The following is a 5,202-nucleotide window of genomic DNA, read 5'->3' as shown; positions in this document are numbered from 1 at the left end:
CAGCTCAAATGAGTTTGCCATCTTCGCAGCCAACCTTGGCATCAGACACGCACTCACAGCACCCTTTCACCCTGCTAGTAATGGGTTGGCCGAGAGGGCCGTTAGATCAGCCAAGGAGGTTTTAGCCAAGCTGAGCATGGCAGACTGGCACTCCAAGTTATCCACGTACCTGCTAACACAGCATGCCACACCATGCCCGACCACCAACAAGTCACCTGCTGAACTTTTAATGGGCAGGCGACTCAGGACAACCCTGGACAGGTTGCACCCCTACTACGCCTCCAGCACACCCCTGGCATCTGACAGCCAAGCCAGGGGTTTTGCCCTGCAGGACCTGGTGTATGCCAGGAACTATGCAGGGCAACCATTATGGCTGCCAGGGCAGGTAGTTTCTGTTACAGGGCCCAGGTCTTACAAAGTCCTCCTGGAAGATGGGAGAACCTGGAGAAGGCACATCGACCAACTCCGGAGACGCTGGACCTCGCCCGCCGCCGAGAGCCTAGGCAACCCGCCGCCGAACTACCCGGTCTACTCACCGCCTGCCGCAGCCGCCCCGCAGCACTACCCGGTCTACCAGAGGCCCGACTTTCCAGCCAACCATCCACCGCGCGTAGACTTACCAGAGCAGCCGCCAGATGACAGGTCCGGAACAGCCATCGTCCCTCCACAGACGCCTGGCACCGCAGAAGGCAAGAAGGACTGTGCTGCAGCCGCCCAGCCTCCAGAACCGCGAAGGTCCGGTCGCGAACGAAGACCGCCATTACGATTTATGGACTGCGCATGCGCGCGACCAGGGGGAAGGAGTGTTATGTATTTAGCACTTGACAGCAGTTCTCCTTCTGGTCCGCTGCCTGAGCGGGAGCGCCGAACGCTCCCATTGGCTGATGCCGTTGACAGCCGGCTATAAAAGGGAGCTGTCAAACAGCATCAGCTGTCGCCGCCAGCTGGCTGTCAGATTGCATCTGAAGCCGCGGCGACCCTTTATTCCCTGAATAAAGCTGTTAGCGTTATCCTGGCTCCGTCTCCCTTCTGTAACCGCCGCTCTACAACAGGAACTATTTGGATTTTGTCACTAAATAGGCATAATTAAACGCTGAAGTTGAACGTGTTAAAAAGAAAGAATAGCTAATAACTGGAATTAATGAAATTAATGAAAGTTTAAAAAGGGAAAAAGGGAAAAGAAAGGGTGGAACGTGGAAACAGAACTGAGCCCGCCACTTAATGGCAAAGGGAAAATTTCAGTGACTCTTTGAAAAGTGCTTGGTCTTTTTAAAAATGGAATTTGAAAGGAAACAAAAGGAATTCCATTATAATAAAATAAAAACCCTGAAAAGTGAAATACTAGAATATTACAAGGGAAAAAAGATACATGAATAAATTGCCCTGGGATTATTTGGTGAAAAAGTTGGAAAAGAAATCAACAGAAGGAAGCTGGAAACAAAGATTTATGGACACTGACTGTTGAAATTTAATATAAGGAACGCTGGTTGCAATAAACTACTAGACAATTGGATTGGACATATATATTAAAGAAAGGAAAATAAAAGAAGTAGTGTACAAAATGGGAAAAATGTGTGTGGAAATAAAATTGGAACAACAAAATAGGAAGGAAATGATGAAAGAAAGCTTGGAAATGTACAGCATTATAATACAAAAATTAGAAATGGTAATGCAGATTAAAGAAGAACAAAGAGAAACAGAGGCGGAGGAGTGAAATAAAGAGGAAACCAGCCCTAAAGAACAAGTGGAACAACATTAAAACAAGAAAAAAAGAATTAAAGTTAAAAATGTGAGGTTTGATGAGATAATTAAAGGGGGAATTGTTTGGAAAATTAAACAAAGGAAAAGGAAACAGCAGAAGAGGGAATTACAGAGGAGAAATCAAGAGAGGGAGGGGGATAAAATAAATAATTGGAATAAGAAATGTAGAGAAATTATAAAGGAAAAAAGGGGAATTAAGAGAAAGGACCAGAAAATGATGGGAAGTAGAAAGCAAACAACAATGAAAAAAATTATATAGTCAGGAGAATGAGAGACAATGGGTAGAAGAAGAACAGGAAGGGGGATTCTGCAAGGTAACGTGTCGTGATATATAAGAACATAGATTTAAAAATGGAAAAGAATGGAACTGATATTTTTCTTTTAAGGATTATTGTTAAACCAGACATAGATTTAATTGAAATAGATATGGAAATGGGAATTTACTGTAAGAATATTAATTTATATTTAATAAAGTAGTGAATAAAGTTAAAATGAGATGAGAATTGTAATGGAAAGACTATTATCAGTTTCTAAAATTAATTGAATAAATATTTTTGAAATAGATGATTTAGAATGTAATTGAGAAAAAAAATACCATGCGGAATCTGACACACACATACATAAATACATGTGTGATATATAGTAGTTAGTTATTAATATAGAATGTGATAATTAAAAAATGACTATACTATGGTAAAACTTTATAATGATTTAAAGGGAATAAATTGGGGGAGTGTATAAGGCAAAAGGGTGGCAAGCTCGAATTGACAATTAAAGGGGACACCTGGATTATTAGAATTAGGATGGAACCTATTGAACAATGAATGGAATAATAGTATGTGATGAAATTGCAAATGTGACAGATAAAAGTAAATATATGTACTGAATATAGAAATGAAATAAGAACCTTAGATAATACTGTTAAACAAGATATGAGAATATTTAAAGAAAAATGAAATAAGTTATGATATGAATTGGAATTGGATAAGTGTAATGAATATAAGAATATTTGAGAATATTTAAAGGAAAATGGAATAAGTAATAATACAATATGAAATTGAACACGAAAGATGAATATGTAACTATGGTCATTTTGTATTGAAATGTAAAAACCTGGAACCACGCTGTTCACTAAGAGATGTTTTTTTTAAAATATAAAAATAAAAAAAATATTAAAACAAAAGAGAGGCAGGGGAACATGGGATATGGGTTTCTGCATCCCCAGGTCTCAAAGAAGGAGGTTGAAAGAGGATTTTGCATGTCTGTTTTCCATCTGCAACACAAAGCTCCTGAGCTCCCCTTCCCTCCCTCCCTTCCCCACATGGGGTGAGAGGCTGCCTTGATTTCTCCATCTCTTTTCACTTGGTTGTCTCTGACTTCTCCCTCTCTGTGCATGTGTTTGTTTTTGGGTGTGATTTCTTTCAACTATGCAAAGTTCTGATAACTAGTTTTTCATTAAAGTTCATTTTATTCTTGGAATCTGGCCACACTATTACATCAACCCCTTTGTGAAGGTGTCACTGAGCATCTGTTTTCAAAATAAAGAAAATGTTGCTTCCATTTCACACCTGTGACATGCTCAGACATTAACTGTCTCCCGGGATTGTCTCTTTAACCACGATGCCAACAAATGTCACACTTCTTTTTGTCTTCATCCACAGGTGCCGTGTATTCCCTCTGGGGCCAATTTCAAGAATGAAGCTCCCAAACCTCTCAATTCCAGATGACGGATTTAATTCAATCTCTGCCCCTGTCATTATGAACCACATAGGGATTATTTCCCTTTCATTTCCCTGCAGAGAAAGGCCCAACAAACTCTGAGTGCAAGAACCAGCTGACTTATCCAGGGATCCCTCCTGAGAGGGAGAATTATGATCAAAGTTTCGGCTCTGCTCTGTGGCCGAATCCTCCCGGGAGACTCTGGGCAGAGACAGGGAGTCTGTGGCAGCTTCTCTCTCCTCTGACCCTGGATGGAAACTTTCCCTGCTGGAGAACTTGGCTTCAGGCAAAAGTTTCATTGAACAATTTGAGAACTTTGAACTTCTCTCCTCCTTAAAGATCAGGGCTGCCTGGATCCCTTCCCAGCAAAGTTTGCTCCCCTGGGGAAAAGAAGGGCAAATGGAGCCCCCAAGAAGCCCCTTTTCCATCTCTGCTTCCTTACAATTCAAGGGCTGAAAGTTTCTCCTCCCCCCACAAGGCCCCTCTTTATGCCCAGGAGGGTTGGGGGTCCTGGCTGTGGTTGGGCAACTCCTTTCCCCCTCTTCCCATTGGGGCGATGGCTGGGCAAACCACCTTTGGGGTCCCTGCAGAGGCAGAAGAGGGAGGCCGCTGGGCAGCCCAGCTAGGTTGGTTAGCATTAAAGTTGGACTGCTCAATTTGTGGTAAGAGTGTGTGGGTGAGTGTGTGTGTATGAATGCTTCATTGGCCAAGTGTGATTGGACACACAAGGAATCTGTCTTGGTGCAAATGCTCTCAGTGTCCATAAAAGAAAAGATACATTCATCAAGAATCATCAGGTACAACACTTAATGATAGTCATAGGAAACAATAAGCAATCAAATCATACTTAGGAAACAGTCAAAAAATCATTAGGATACAAGCAACAAAGTTAAAATCATACAGTCACAAGTGTGTGTGTGTGTGTGAGAGAGAGAGAGAGAGAGAAGTCCAACCTCCAATAGACATTCTCCACATCCTATAGAGTCTATACAGACAGTATATATTCTATACATCCCAGGATTTCTCCCCTCCCCCCAGGTTGGAATCTTGCCAGGCGTGGGAAAATCCGCCGCTCCTTTCCCACGGGGAGGGGCACCTAGGCCCTTTTCCCACTGCCTTCCACACTCCTTCCCCCCCCCTGCCCAAGGGGGGAACCCCGAAAGGCCCTTTGGTTCCCCCCCCAGCAGCCTGTAGGACCCCCCAAAAAGACCCGGCCCTGCCTGCGCACAAAGTCCCACCATCGCTCCAGGGTCCCCACCCGAGCAGTTCAAAGGCGGGGAAAGGGGAGGAGCCCAATCCTGGCCCCGCCTCCCCGCAGGGGGGCAGAGCAGAGCCGATTCCCATCGCGCGACCCCCCGCGGAGACGCCCCCCTCCTTCCCGCCCCAGGGAAGCCTCGCAGCATCGGGCGCAGAAAGCCGGGAGCAGCAGTTTCAGAGGAAGAAGGGCGCATGTGCGAGCGAACTTTGCCCGTAGCTTCTGGATGGAGAGACGATTCCACCTGTGAGGCTCTTTTCCAAGGAAGGCCGGAAGTAGGCATTCCTTTCCGCTCTAGGACCTCGCAGCTCTCTGGCCTTAACCCTTGCGCTGCGCCTCGATCAGTCAGGCACAGATGATGCGGACTACAGAACACATGAACCCCCCGGTCTCCCTCGGCGTTGGCCCTTTCTCGAGCCCCGAGACGCTCCTTTGCGGCCCATCATCCACTCCCCGCTCCCGTCAGG

General features: G+C 45.0%; 1 long non-coding RNA gene across 1 annotated transcript; it reads right to left on the bottom strand.

Moving 5' to 3' along the window:
• Positions 1–2,919: 2,919 nt before the first annotated feature.
• Positions 2,920–5,202, bottom strand: LOC148128595 (uncharacterized). The gene is made up of 2 exons (XR_015746254.1): positions 4,691–5,202; positions 2,920–3,554 (listed from the first exon to the last, which is right to left on the bottom strand). It is a non-coding gene; the product is annotated as an uncharacterized LOC148128595 (long non-coding RNA).

Source organism: Notechis scutatus, unplaced genomic scaffold, assembly GCF_049901735.1.
Source record: "Notechis scutatus isolate UNSWTSFEM ecotype Mainland unplaced genomic scaffold, rNotScu1.2 NSCUSCF132, whole genome shotgun sequence".
In the NCBI taxonomy this organism is placed as follows: Eukaryota; Metazoa; Chordata; class Lepidosauria; order Squamata; family Elapidae; genus Notechis; species Notechis scutatus.
The sequence above is the reverse complement of the archived record's forward strand: the minus strand, read 5'-3'. Positions and strand labels throughout refer to the sequence as shown.